Raw genomic sequence first — 16,016 nt, 5'->3', positions numbered from 1 at the left:
AAACTATATTTGCGATGTCAATACGTCGTGAGAAGAAACAGTTTTTCCGAATTGCAACAGATTTTGAACTGTTGTGCGGAAATTTCAAACACTACGTTTTTGATCGAAAAAAATTCAATTAATAGCGAAAACATTTCAGCTAGAACTGTGAAATGTATTATTTAGTAGAGTAAATGTGACGACAAAATTTTCACCGCTAGGCTGGAGAAGATTTTTTCACATGCAACTATTTTGCTGTTGAATATATTGCGTAACTGATTTTGAGCTTCGAAATTTGAAATATGGTCGATACTCGTTTAAACAATAAGCTGAAACTCAGTCTTTTGGCAGATAACACGAATCTTTGCTTTTCACGTTATTATGACGTTCTTCGTTACGCGATATCAAAAATCCGGACATTTTTTAAATCAACGTACCTACTCGTAGTTACTGTCGAATCTAAAAAACTTTACTCAATTATAGGGAGGTCCATAAAAATAAAATAAAAATTTGCCGGCTATGTCATCGAAATTAATGGGCAATGTATCATTTTCACTGCAAATTTCTTCATTTTTTCACCAAACACTCACACATACTATTCGCACTATTCGGCATTGCCACGTCATGGTTCTATATAGTCTGAAGCTGAGAATAAATCGCGCGGTTTCTAAAATTGACAAAATTTTGGTAAAAAATGATGCAATTAAAAAAAAAAAAAACTTGTACCGATCGTAGTTCGGAGTTTTCTTGTTAAACAAACGGTTTAACATGCGTCCCACACGCAAGACACAAAACAAAGTTCGCAAGTGATAATTGGCCATTCTCCGACATATATATTCTGTAAATCATTGCACGGTGGAGTACCGAGAAGCGTATGAAAGCGTCGATTAAATAAACTGGTTTTCGAGGAGAGTTCAGGCGCCCATGATGCATTATGGCCGTGGGGGCCTCGATCAGGTGAAAAATACCTACAGATTCCGTCGACGTTGCAGCCGCAGGTTTAATTAACGTAGATTAAATGGATCCGGGCGTCGAAATTCGTTCGCGCTGCAGGTATCGAAAATTAAAAATCGAGCAAACAGTGAATGCCGTTTCTTCGCCATAGGGACGGGACTTTTATTTCTTTATACCCTTCTTATTTTCTTTATACCCTCCTCTCTCTATCTCTCTCTCTCTCTCTCTCTCTCTCTCTCTCTCTCTCTCTCTCTCTCTCTCTCTCTCTCTCTCTTTCTTTCTTCCTTTCCCCCGGATTCTTCAACCGGACACAAAAGTCCCGTCCGCGCGATTTGTCTCGCCTCTTGGAACACCTCTCGCGTTCCTCTCCTCGCCAGCATCCGAAGCAGCAGCAGCAGCAACAGCAGCTATCTTATTATTAAAGGACGAGGAAAAAAGTACGAAAAAACGAACCAACGCACGGACGGGAAAAAGAAAGATAACGAAAGTATGGCTGAAACTCAGCCGGCGGAGAGAAGGAGATCCAACACTAGAGGATGAGGGGAGGAATCGGGAATCGGGAAGAGGGAAGACCCAGTTAGTCGTCGACTACCTGTTCCCTGTCTTGTTATACCTGGAGGCGTGTTACGCGCGTGCAGCAGGATAAATCTAAAAACCTGCACCACCCGGCTCACTTACACGTTCGACAATGTATGTAACCTGTCACCCGTTTGATCCTTTTGATCCTCTAGATCCTCGGACGATCGAATTTGCTATTCCGTCGGCGTTTTCTCTCCCCCCCCCCCCCCCCCCCCTCCCCTCACCGTTGGTATATTATGATCGTTTCTTGTCCGTGAAACACGTCGCGTTGGTGCTTCGAAATGTCGACGAAATTACTCCTCGATGCAGTATAACATCTTTCCTTTATTTTCTCGAAAAGAAAAGAAGAAGAAAAAGAAAACAAAAAAAAAAAATAAAGACAGACACTTCGTCTCAACGGAGAACTAATCAGTTTTCGCGAGGTTGCCTCGTTAAATGTTGATTAATCATCGCGAGATTGAATGACGCGTCGGTAACGTTAACGTGACGATACGCGAATAAATTTTCACAGCCGCTAGGAAAGCTTTGAAATTATTGTGACCGCAAAGAGCTCTTTGACGAACACCAATGTTTGACGAGATTTGAATCAATAATTTTGAAAACTTGATAAATACTATATCAATATAAACAGGCACGAAACTTATTGACAGTTGAAATTTTATTCCCGTGAAAAAAGAAATTGGAGCTTCGTGGCCTGTTTTCTTGAACAAAAATTACTGTATGTATAGCAAAATTGTGAGTTGGAAATAGTCTCATTTGCTAAAATCAGTTTTTCAATCTTGTATGATGGTTTACTGAATATTAGATAATCTCAATGTTGCGATATATCGAGTTTTCCTAAAAATTCATCGTTATGTTAATTTTACAAACTTCAACCTGTAGATAAATTCTTATTCGAACAAATACATGATTCGCCCATTGCGCTGATCTTAAATCATTTTTTGTACAGTCAGAGAAAACTTTTTGATTTTGTAAAAAAATCAATTTCTAGACACATCTTGAAGTAAATTTTCTCTTGGGAACGCGATATTTTCTTGTAAATATCAAAATTACCGCAATGATTTTTTCAAGATCGCTTAAATATTTGATTGTAGAAAATATACTTATAAATACAAAATCTCAATATTAATTCAATCAATTTAACCAAGTCGCTTCATACAGTTCACTAAATCTATTTGGTGGATAAAGATTAGTCAAATTTACGAAATCATGAGAGCTACTAATTGATTACCGCTATAAAATACAATGTTACATCGTACATCATTGAGAAAAAATTTTAAAGTGGCAAAATATTCGGTGACGAGTGAAAAATCCTTTCTCGCGAGAGAAGTAAGACGAGCAGTTATTAGGAGGAGCTCCAGGCATCTGTCTAGTACAATCAGCAGAACTAAATCATCGAATCAGCCTCTCAATTCACAATGGCATATTTCTTTGTCACTGAATGATGTGGCACATAATTTATTATGCGGCATAAATTATAATCAAACGATAATTTTATCAGCTACAACAATTGAACAATCATTTTTCAATCTGTACAAAACGATTTCGCTGTGTAAATCTGGTTTCGCAATCGCAACAGAATCTACGGGATTGTGATGTGAAACCTTTTCTTAGACATTGCTGTAACGTTTTGTTTTCTGCGTACTATATGATCAGCCAAACTTTTTGGTTGTGCGAAAATAATGTTTGTTCGGATGCACGTAACCCTAAAACATTGTTTACGACCAAATTGTTTTCCGAGTGTATGTGGTGCGATGTGAGCTCGCGTGTTAGTGTACAGAGCAAGGAAAAAATTTGTTTAATTTAATTTGAGTCATTTGTATTGTCATTTTGAAAATTACAAGTTCCAAAATCGTATAAATTGACGTGTTTTCCTCTATGCTAGACTAAAATATCACCTTCTCAAAACAATTATGATGTAATATTGTGATGGTTGCATCTGTTCCGCCAATTTTTTGAAAATTGTTATTATACAATTACGAAACACGACGCGATGTACCGAAAATTGCACAACTCCATACGTATCCGCGTAACCGTATCTTTGAGACGAATCTAATCGCGGATCTGGAAGCGAATAATTGACGAGCATGAAAAGGATTTCTGCCTCTGACAATCCGTCGTCTGTCGTTGACGCGCATCTTCCTCATCCCTGCTATTTGCAGAAGGGGGGGAGTGGATGAGAAAGTGGACGAATGATGATGACGATGGTGACGAGGAGGAAAAGGAGGAAAAGGTCGCAGGCGAAGACGTAACGTTGAGTTGAGCTGCGAAGGTAGATCGTATTTGACTGTACTTACGTACACGGATGAACAGTATTCTATCTTTCATACAGGCTGCGGTCTAGTAATCGTCGCAATCTTATCATCATTTCGTTCACTATTGTTTGGCAAAATTTACAATTTCAACAATTTTCGCGTCCCATTTTACCTTCTTGCTTCTCTGCGTTTGGAGAAAAAAGGAAATTACGTACTGTAATCACTGCGAATATGAAAAGTTGCGTTTTCACTAGACCTCCACGTTTTGAAGTTTAGAAAATCACCACTAATGATTGACAGGTATGTACGCATGTCACAATGTGATCAATTTTTTTATCTGAAGATATCTTGATCACGCTTTACCGGATTTCGATGATTTTTGCCTTAATCAACGCAGATTTTCCAAACTTAGAACTTGTTGAATTTTGGCTTTGATTCATTCGGTGCTCTTTCACTTATTTAAAAAACAAAATTCTAAAAAATCAAGTAAAAATGATGACATCTTAAGAACGAATGAACGGATTCGAATGAAAATTGGTACCGTGAGGTTTTTCGAGTCGCTACCACGAATATGGAGTCAGATTGCGAAATTTCAAACGGCGGTTCAATATGGTGGAATTTTTTTTTCTAAATATTCCGATCTTGGAGCCGTTGGTTTTCGGACGATTCGAAATTTTGTTGTTTCGTAAAATTTACCTCAAATTTCGCCACTAAATAATTCAGAATCATGCGTTTTCGAAAGTTTAACTCCGTCCCTTTCTCGTCTATGATGAAAATTAACCAAATTCTCTTTTTTCCCATAAAAAAAAAAAAAATAAAATAAAATCCCACCGTTTCGATGATAAAAATCTGAAATCATCGATAATTTCTGTCGTTGAAATTGAGTGGCCGTGTCCTGGTTAACGAGGTCTTTACGAGCGGCCGAGTGTGTCATCTGTACTCTGGTCTGAAGGGTGTATACGCGTCGTGTGTAAATGTATGTATATAGTTTAATGCAACGTGGATATGATGTGTATTATGTTATACGGTATTTACACACGTATAACGCACCCACATGCAGGAGGCCACACACGCGAACGTGTGTATATGTTCAACTGAGGTTGTTAAGCACGAGCCTCGAACGAGCGGCTCCGCAATATTATTATCGGTGATATACGAGCCACGCCATTGCCATGTCGGGCAGCCTGCTAGTCGGCAGAGACTGCAGCGTGATAATAACTAATCGCTCGGTAATAACTGTACGTTGTAATTGTCCGAGTGTTGCCTGGCACAGACACGCGTCGCGATTCTTTCTCTTGTACTATTTTTATCCGGCGGAAACAAAAATTATCTATCAAAATTAACAGAACATCGAAGGAAGGTAATAAGAACGATTTTTTTTTTCTTGCAAATTGTCAAGAAGTTTGATTGCCGAATTTATTTTGTTATTCACGAGTAATTTTATACCGATTCAAAGAATTGTTGGTAAAATTTAACTGCGGTATAAAAGTTTGTTCAGATTTTTAACGATCTATTTCAGACCCGGTGACTTTTTTTTTTTTTTTTTTTTATTAACGCACAGATTTTTTTTGCTTTTTCTCATATATATGTAACGAACGGTTTAAAAATTGTTTCACTTAAAAGGTACATCTATACTCGATTGAAACGTCGAATTTTTAGTGATTGGAAATTAACAGCTCCGAATACGTATATAATATTTAAATTGCCCGAATGAAAGTTGAATACCCAGATTGAATACATCGTGATATTTATTGAACTAACATTCAATCGGATAAATCGAATACATTGAAATTACGGGTCAGAATCCATTTATCAGTACCGTGTTTCAGTGCTGCTGTACGTAACGTTTTTGAAAAATACGGCTATTTTCCTGGGATAAATAATCTATTTCAATTGATGGATTATGAGATAATTCACTATCAATACTTTCACGCCGGACTAGAAAGTTTTGATCCATCTGTTTTCATTTGAATGTGAAACCCGAAACATAATTGATACAACGAATTAAAAATTTCACCAATGAAGAAAAATTCAATCGATTCAAAACTCATCAATTTTATTACAATTGTTTTCCGTTATTGAGAATAAATTTTAAACCGATAGAAGAAACTTATTTGCCGTTAGAACATCTCAATTGCAGATTGAATTTTTGTACTTCGGAAACAATATTCGTAATTGAAATTTTAATCAGCGCGATGTAATTCTCGGTAAATTTCTAGTTATTCGGGTGTCCGTGCACGCGTATAAATCGGTACGCATTTTTTCGTCGACCGACACCTGAACTTGACTTTCTTGAACGGTGAATTGCGAATGCAGAATCCTTAGAATAGCAAAAAGTTAATTGCGCAGCGATGGTACCGAGTGAATAATCGAGGCACGTGTCACTGAGGCAGCAGCGTCCACAAATCCCGGCCTCTTGTTTCTCTGCTTTCCCAGTCTCTCTCACATCTTGCTGTTGGTTGTGCTTTTCGCGCCTCGACGAGCCGCGGTAAGCTGCAGGGCATAACTCGAGGTGATGGCGAATGTGCATCGGAGGTCAGGCCGAGAAGCTAGCGACGCGACGTGCCGACCGCGTGCCTGGAATGATGTTTCAAATGCCAGCCAACACTGCACCGGGCATCCTGCTGACTACCGCATCTCTGGACGGGACCGCGGATGGGTCACCCAGTATTCGAATGAGTTTGGTTATGGTTGCGGAATTGCATCGACCAGATATCGAGATACCTGATATACTTTCAATCGATAATGAAAATGGCGAACCGGATTGCAACTTGTCGTTCATTCAAGCATAGATCTAATTTTGAAAAAAGAAATTGGGCAAATACAGTAGGAGAAAGGATGAAGAATTCTCAATCTTACAAGTGATCGTGTGATATTTTGAAAAATTGCTAGTCAAATCCAATATCTCGTTATCAAGATATTTGTTTATATTATTGATGTATAAGGCATGTAGTGATGTTTGTTACTATAGTTACTTATGATTTAGTATATCAGATTGAATTCAGCCCAACTGATAACGTTGTATTAGTATCAGCAATATTTTCAAGCAAAGAGAGAAACTTGAAAAAACAAACCAAAAATGATAATTTGAAGGTAATTTAGACAATTTTTGGCCAAATGTCTCAGCTTCCGATAAAGTTCCAAATTCATACTTCATTGGAGTTTCCTTTCTCATGTATATCACTTTTTTTACAACTACCTAATACTTTTTTATCTTACAATAAATTACGAAAATTGCAAATGATGCATTTTCTACATTTTTTTTAAAAGAGCAATTTGATTCAACATTTTGAATTCTTATCAGCAATTTTTGTCTACATTTGAAACATGTTTCTTTTCTCCTGTGAAAGAGCTTATAGATTAAAAGCCAATCAACGATCAATCGGGAAGGTTGCAAAATCGTTTCGTTTTGCTAAAAGATGGTATTTTTTTAATAATCCAGTTTACCAATTCGTCGTAGTTTAATTTGGAAGTCTACTCTTCCGCGTTGCATGATAAAAGTTCATACAGCAAAGTTTACAGGATCTGGAAACTTTGATCCAATATTTTTTTTTCCAACCTAACAATAATTTTCGGGTGAAAAAAAAATTGTCGAATTTCCATAAAATCTGGACAATACGTGTTCTACAGTTTTTATGAATATCAGAAAAGTAAATGAAAATAAAAGTGTCGAGTAAGGAGCAACAATTTCGCAGAGCTTTTTAAACCTTCGCGCAGCGGGGAAAAGTCACATAACCGCTCGTCACCATTCCGAACGAACATGTTTCCTCGACCGGCTCCATAATGCACGTGCAGACGTAATACACGTTGGCCAACAGCACAAGCCTCCAGGGCAGCTAATGAGACAGTGACTAAAAACCATTCCTCCCGGGCGTGGGTTATATCAGGAAACGGTGTCCCATACCCAGCCGGCGTATAATGGACACTCGATACGGCTGGTAGGAGCATGTCGTGTATGTACGTAGACACAGCCGTGTGTATCTGGATGAGCACCGAGCGCCGCACATGGTATCAAATAATGCGGAATAACATTGCGTTACGAGGGATAACTGACGCTCGGACCATTAATTCAATTACCAATGAATGATACCTACGTCCGGTAATAATAATTAGCCGATAATCACGTGACGTTGCGATACCAGGCGCAAGTCTCTCCTACCTACGCGTAACGCAAATACATAGATAATCGTATACAGATCCGCGAACACCGCGTCATCCGAGCACCGTGATGCAGAATCACGAAGAGGACGCGACTGCAGCTGGCCCCGACGTTATTAGCGTTATGACGTCATTATATCAGCCGTAGCAAATGGGCTTGTGTAGTTGGAGACGCCACCGGTCGGGGGCGCCGGTGTCGCTGTGAGAAACGGCCGCGAGAATCGGCCAAGGAGAGGCTCGACGTTGTGCGGACGGTGAATAGAGGCAGGTAGGTATTGCCGGGTCGCTGAATTATACCCTTAATCATGCGAGGCATTACGCTGCGCGGTTATGTAAATTGGTTTATGTGCACTCGGATATGCCGATGCCACCACCGTCACATACCTGCCTGCCTGCCTGCCTTCGCGACGTCGAGCTGCACTAGTAGGCTGAAGTCTGCCGGCCAATCAAAGCGCCGCCCCCGATGGGCGTCGGGACCTCCCGACCCCTCTTCGCCTATGCCGTGTTTTACGTCGGTCGGATTTACTGTTTGCTCCGTAGCAACGCCAATGCTGGAAATTAATGAGGAACGGTCAAATTCGATGGTATAATTAATCAGTGATTGGGCATCGATTTGTTGAGGCGTTTGCATTTCTATACAAATGACACCGTCGTGCGATGTTCAGAATTACAAGGTTTTAGTCATGGTTTCTCATTTTTTATAGCTGAAGGTAAATTCTTGGGAATGCTTTGAGTCGCGTTAGATTATATTTCTCGGCTTGGAAACAAGTTTCCGGATTCTTTGGAGACCATTTTATTAAACGTAGGATCTTGTTCAAAGTAGAAATTAGTTTCGGGCTCAGCCCGCAGAATTTGAAATTAACAACGAACCGTTTCTGGCACTCACTGTTGGCTTTAATTGGTTGTAAAGTCGCCGCATGCTTTTTTAAAGACATAATAACACCCGATGACAATGAGAATGAGAATTCATAGCAATTGTGGAGGTGTTCAGTTTAGAACAAGTACCAATCTACCTCAAACTTTTTGTTCTGTGATGAACTTTTGGTTTTTTAATAACTTGAAACATCCAATGAAAACTTTTATCCTGTGAATTGAAAATTTCTACTCGGGATTCGATATGATGGAACGCGGTCTCTGCCCATAAATTAGGTTGCGGTGTACCTAGATTAATATACCGAAATGCTAACGATGTTTCCAGTACAAATGTTTTGGTTATATGATCTCTTCGACAAGTTTTATAAACACGATAGAACATCGCTCAAATACACCTAATGCACGCAAGTTTTCGGTACACACAGACGTCATTAAAGCGTCAGTTGGGGACAACAGCTCGTTAGCTTTCGGCACGCGGCTAGAAAAGTTTACGGTTCCCTGATTTGAAATGCTGCAGCACAGTTAGTGCAACACTCCTGAAACTTATGCTAGACTCTCAACGTCTGAAACCACGACGGGTCTAACAATGTGTTAATGAGCGTAGAAAAAGCGACGATTCAATCAAATTTGAGCTCGCTAAATTCGTGTTTACATTGTAGACGGTGGATTTGAACTTACTGCACTGAGCAGGTTGCGCCTAGAATCTGAAATCTACAATCTGCGATTCTCATTCGTGTAGAACTTACGCAGTCCATATTGTTATGGTCAAAAGGGAGTTACTGCCAAATTTTATTCACTATGAAAATGAGTGTATTCTTTCAGAAGAAGTTGATGAAAAGGAAACCTCATGGTGTGACTATAAATCAGAGAGCCGAAAATGAAAAAAATAAAAGGTAACCTGATCAATTTTCAAAAAAGTTGTGTGTCATAATTTTGAGAGGCATTCCTCATTCGCCATACAATTCTTACATTTCGTTAGATACCCGTAAAGGAAAATGCAATTCCGCTTTTTCGAATGTCAAATTTTATATTTTAGAGCCAACTTGATAAAGATATTTTTTAAGCTGATAATTTTTACACCAACAACACACTCCAAGGTGTCAAGTGCTAACGGCTCATAACCTTTGCCATATGTGACAAGTGTTCATACTACCACGTTTTGAAAAATTTAACTCCATGGATTCCTTGGCTTTTGTATCTTATCCCGAAAAATCACTTGACAATTCAAGTAGAAGATAAAACAACACCATTACAGATATTATTTATACATCAATTCATCAGCTCTTCGTGTTATGCATGAAATTTTGATCACAATAAAGGTCGTCAAATTGGTAAATCCTGTAGGTGAAATCAAGTTTGAAGGTGAGCCCAAGAATATCTTGGAAATTCGGGTCGGAGGGATCGGGTATGCAGAGAGCAATAATTGAAATAAATGTAATTTGTAGTCAGTTCAGTCTCCGACCTAGTAGCCCCTGACCTCCCAAGCATTGACTACTCTGGCATTCTATCGATTTCCGATTAGTTGGCTGAATAGCTTGTTAGGATTTTACGGCGTGAGGGGACGTGGGGGAATCGCGGACGAGGTAAGCGATTTGACGCAGGCAACTCGCACACGTGAATGCATGAAAAACACTTGTGTACAACACTACCTCCACACAGCGTTACTAAAGTGAGAAAGCCGGACAGCTATAGCCTGAATCGAAGGAGAGGGAGAGACAGGGAAGACACTGTGAAGAGAGAAAGGGGAAATGGAACGAAGTTCGGGACCCAGTCAGCCATCCCTGGGCTACTGGAAATCTGTTTTTGCCCCTGGTACCCGTGGCTCTTTCGGTTCTTCGAGTCATTTCTTCGCCTCGTGGCTCATCGCGTTGTCTATTGTCCGGCCTGCAGGCAGGCTGGAGTTTCGATGAGCTTTTTGTCCGAGCAAGACACGCTCGGCGCTGTCATCTTCTCGGCTTCCGACCTCTTGCTCATCATTCCTGGACTGGGCCTAGTACCGAACCCGAACCGTTTAAACCCGAGCATCATCCTCGCAACCAATCATTTTCAAGCTTCGTACGTTTAGGAGGCACATGTTCATCACGCACACTTCTTTTTCGACCCATGCGTAGGGAAGAATAAGGCAAGAATGGCTCTTTGAGCCAAGATTATTCCCACAACCTTAGGCTTAAAGGCTTCACGGTACTGAAAAGAGAAACTGTCCTACAACAGTTCGAGTGTATGGTATGTCTTGAGAGAATAAGATGTGATACTTTTGACGGAGTTTTGATACTAGCCGTATGTATCGCTGTTGCGTCAGTGCGACTTTTTTCGCGGACGCATGTTTGACACACGCGCATGATAGGGGAGAACAGCTATAGTATTTCATTTATGGAAATTTTATCAGTTTAAAAGTGAAGGATCGCCGTAGCACTTAGCAGTCCTTGTGAAACTGATGTGTTAATAGTTGATCCTTCAAAAAGTTGCCAAATAGTCGGGAAAATGTGATTTCTTTGAAACAAGGTGAACATCCGTGTGTCGTGGCATGAAAATAAACGTACCAAAACTTGTAAGTTATAGTATTCTGTGTGAAACAAGTTATTTCCAGAACTATTTACAACGAATCTGCTTTCAATCGATATGTATTCACGCCAAACGTGAGTACGTGCATAGTGATCAATGCATTACCGAAACAGACGTGATCCTTATCTTGTTGAAGTACCGTGGATTCAGATTCAATCGCAATTTCTACGTGGTAGTTTGATCAGAGTGAAGGTTTGCAGAGGTAAAGATCAATGGCCAGCGTTCTACGACGCTTGGGAATTATTAGGATAATGGGGATCTAAGACGCCTGAGTGAGTGAGTGAGTGAGTGAGTGAGTGAGTCAGTAAGTGAGTGGGCGACATTAGTGTTCCTCCGGGAGATACTCAAACGATTAGCGGTTCCAGCTTCCAGCCCTCAGCCTCCTCTTATTCTCGGCTCTTACACAACACACCGGCAGTCGATGGAAGATCCCGTCTCTCCACTCAGCTCACCGCATATAATCGATCCACTTGGGTAACAGGATTCAACCCGTTTCGTTTCTGCCCTCGCTTTAATCTTGGCATCCCCGATCCCCGCTCTCATCTCTATTGCCTCTCATTCTCGTCGGCCCGATTCCCCGCGCCCTACCTCTATTAATGGATATTACTGACGTCAGAGACTTGGCCCAAGGATCATCTCCAGCCTCCGTGACCTCGACAGTATTAAGCTGCAAAGTGGCGATGTAGTCTGGGTCGCGGATTATGGAGTTGCCGTCGTTTCACCTCCTGCGAACTCTCGGCCTCCTGCATCTGTGTCGACGTGTACAATCTACAGGGACGAGCAAACTTGAAAGCGTGTGCTTCTGCACACACAGCTGTTACCACCTCGCTCAGGTTTTATGCGACCGTAAGGAGCTGACGATTAGGTCCGCAGACCTCGTCAGGACTTAACGATTCGTGGGCTGTTGAGTTATAACCGCAACCTGACGCTCAACCGGATACAGTATATTTACATAGCCGTGAAACTTGTCATTTCTTTACAATGCGGTTTGGCAAACCCTTTGGTAAAGCTATTGCAGAATCAATGTATGACAATGCAGATATCGCATTGCTTGGATGGTGTTTTTGACAACTGTGCAACGTTCACAGTTACTCTTCATTTGACCAGTTATATGTTGATACGCTTCGAAATATCAGAAACTTCTTTGAATCAGTGATGAAAATTTTATTCAAACAATTGTTAATTGCACTTTAGCTGCGAATGAACAAATTCTATCGGCACCTTGACACTTGTTAGTGAACTGTACTTGGAGTATGATGTCTTAAGGGGATATCGGTCTTCCATCAAGTACGCCGAATCGTATTTTGCAATTCTTTCTTTTCCTAAGCAATAAAATCTCTCAGTGTTTTGGGAAATGATTTAGTGCTTGCGATTTGACGAAGAAAAGTTCAGAAAATTGACGGAGACGTCGATAACTATTTGAAGCTAGTCTTAACTCGATTAGAATTGATGGTACGATACTGCAGCTATCAGCAAATCGGATATATTTGTACATTATTAGTTTTCATAATACGTCTTGCAGTTGATCCAAAAGTATGATCAGAAAAATCGAGAATTGTAAATCAAATACCATTTTTCTTACTTAACGGAGATACGACATCCCCTAATTTTCCCCGCTGTTTCGGTCGGTGATCTTCCAAGCAATATCCGATTTACCTTTGACACAGTATCGAGTATGATAAATTCAGGAATCGAGTAACAGGAGCACGCAGCGTGTCACTGATGATGATTAGGGACTAACGTAGCGGCTCTCGCTGTGATGATGAATCAGAAGTGACGGAAATTCCCCGACTAAGCGGTGCTAGTGTGGGTGCTGTGAAGCAGTCTGACAGTTAATTCTCCTCGCCTAGTCGAACCCTAGTAGCGGCTCATTAAATCCAAAGCAACCGATCACCCTCAGTCGAGATTTTCCCAGCACTATAAAGTGTACGTTCAGAAGTTAGTATTTATGGTCCTCATCGTGATTTACAGTACCCTGACTTGCAGACTCTTACTAACACTACTATGCGTCGAAGACTTAATTTGGAAAAAAGTATCATCATTTATGAACGCTAATGAGAATTTTTGTACTGTTTGACGGACTGCTTGCTTTGGAAGAGAAGTAGGTAACGTCTCAATTTGAAAAAGAACTTGGTATCAGTGTTCCGCAGTAAATCCTTGTTGAAATCGATTGGTAAAGTTTCACTCGTTTATATTTATAATTAAAAAGGACAGGCGTTTGGTACTAGCAACCAATTGGTGATGACCGTGCAGGGAATGTTTTGCGGACAATTTTTATCGATGATCGATTGAATGATAAGATGCGAAGAATCGTTTGGAGAAGGTACGATAGTAGCATTACACATACTCGACTAGGTGCCTTATGACGGATAGTTTCATCGTTATATGGCTTCACGGTAAGCCTATCTTCTTCTTACGTCCGAGCAATTACTCTCACCGACGTTATTATTAACGAGATTCTGATCACTGCCCGTGCTATTAGTATTTCATTTCGTATTCAATCACTCATGACGGTTAAGGCAGAGTTTATTGACTAGACATGTTTGGGCCTGATTTGTGGTTGAAAGATTCTAAGAAGAAGCCCGCGTTTTCTTTGAAGCGTTAGGTGAATGAAGAACGTCAAATTCTTACTCAACTGTACTGACTTTGTGTTTTATGTTCAACCAAAACCTTAACCATTATGGCTCAACAATTAATTGAAGTTGAAATTATCACACGATGGTGCAATAAAATGGAGAAAAATTAGTATATGCAGAGAGCGAATGATGTCTCACAATTCGGAGAAAGTATTTTGATATTTTATAATTATTTTATTTCTGAACACATTGGATTCGCGCTAATCGACGTTATGCCGGATTCTGTGTAAAATGAGGAGACTTCTTGAATCATTAATCACTGAAATACTCGTATTTCAGTTTCGAAACGCGGCTGTCAAGTAGCGTCTACTCACATTAAAACGGTTGAATTCGACGATCATCACTCGCACTTTTGGAGTTAATTACAATGTATTTAGAATAAAACGAATGCCTATTTTATACCTGTAAGAACGATTCGAACATGGTGTTCGGTTAGAGTTACCAGCCTTAATCTGGTCGCGATGTAATTTTGGTAGTGTAATTTTTCTCCGCGTATACACATATCTCTCTCTTTCGCAGAGACGTAGTACTGGATGACCGTTTACTGAAGTGATAAATATCTCGGAATCAGTCCCGCACGTTTAGTTTAGCCGGATGCATGCAGGTAGGTAGAAACGATTGCTAGAGGCGTGATTAACTATTTAGTCTGAGCGCCGAGACGCGGTCCGACCCGGCTCGTATAAGCTAGGAATATGATAAAAGCTGACCGGCCAATGAGAAACAGGAATCTAATTGATTGCATTAGCGGTGGCTAATGGCCAGTAAGTGATATTCTGACTCCTTTCGTACCGGTTGTTAGCAGGAAACTCAGCCACTCTGTTTCTACCCGCTGCCTTCTACAGACGAATATATATCGTATACCCCGCAGCTGTAGCCTCGGAGATCTCCACGTTATGCTGACCCGTAAACACGCTCGTGCTGTTCGGAATATACCTGATTTATCCTACAGGGCATTCCGTATCAATTTGATCCGTAAAACGTTTCTTCTCGCGTTATTTCACATTGCAGATTCAATTCAAAGTACAGGGGCTGGGGTTCGGTATTGGCACGGAATGCCTTATACGTAGAATCGCAGTCATCGTAGCGAGGAGTGCGAGACTCACGATATCCGATTACCGATGATTACAGGTATATTTGTTTGTTCTTTGATGTCTGATTAGCGAGGCAAGTTATCGACTTGGTCAACTCTTACGCTCAAACTTTAGAGTAACGTTGAAAACTGTGGTTAAAATTGGACACCCTGTGTGTACGTGAATCATTTATATCTAAAAAGAGAGGGCTCGCTCAGATGGTAACAGTCGGCCACGAAACACGGGTGTACAGCTTCTTCTTCATCTTCCACCTTCGCCACCTCTTCGTCTTCTTCTCCTTCTTTCACTTTTCCTCGTCCTTTTATTTCTCCTCACCTTTTTCTTTTATTATACGCGGAGGCACTCACAATCAGCTGGCTTCTTCTTCTTCTTCTTGTGGCTACCGAGCCGCGGGCGCTGAGCTATTCTTCGTCTGACAGTTCCTTAATTTGATCCGTTGATCTTCCTTCGATTAAAAACTCTGCTATGACTAACGTAACCCGTCCAATCCGACATCCCGGATCCCTAGATCGATGCGATGGCGCTGCCTTTTCGGCGCCCTTTGTGCCGCACTAGGTTCCTCGGTTTTCACTAGATAAGTGAAACGTTAGAATGATCAAATATTGAAGTGGTGATTGGGATGTAAATTCCTTTTTAACAAAAATGAATTCGTTATAACTCCAAGCATCCACCAAGGACGGGGTGATTTAGAGATTGCCGGTTTGAGAATTCCTGTAGTTCAAAACTACGCTTACAAATTTTTCTAAAAGTTGAAAACCGATACGACTTGAGTTAAAATAGATTGAAATTTTTAGTATAAGATTATTCAGTCTTTGAATTGTAGTTCATTATAACTTCTTTCACTTCCTTTGAAGAAATTTTTTCCTAACCACCAATATTGTACATCACGAAACGAAAATCGTTGAGGTATGGTCGAGTTATTTTACTTT

At 40.4% G+C, this 16,016-nt stretch overlaps 1 protein-coding gene across 1 annotated transcript in view; it reads left to right on the top strand.

Annotated features, from left to right (window-relative positions):
- The window catches only part of LOC124183831, a 214,304-nt gene that overhangs the window by 45,179 nt on the left and 153,109 nt on the right, over positions 1-16,016 (top strand). The window lies entirely within an intron of this gene.

The sequence above is a fragment of the Neodiprion fabricii genome, chromosome 5, assembly GCF_021155785.1.
Source record: "Neodiprion fabricii isolate iyNeoFabr1 chromosome 5, iyNeoFabr1.1, whole genome shotgun sequence".
Taxonomy (NCBI): Eukaryota; Metazoa; Arthropoda; class Insecta; order Hymenoptera; family Diprionidae; genus Neodiprion; species Neodiprion fabricii.
Note: the sequence above shows the minus strand (reverse complement) of the source record. Positions and strands in the feature narration are given on the sequence as shown.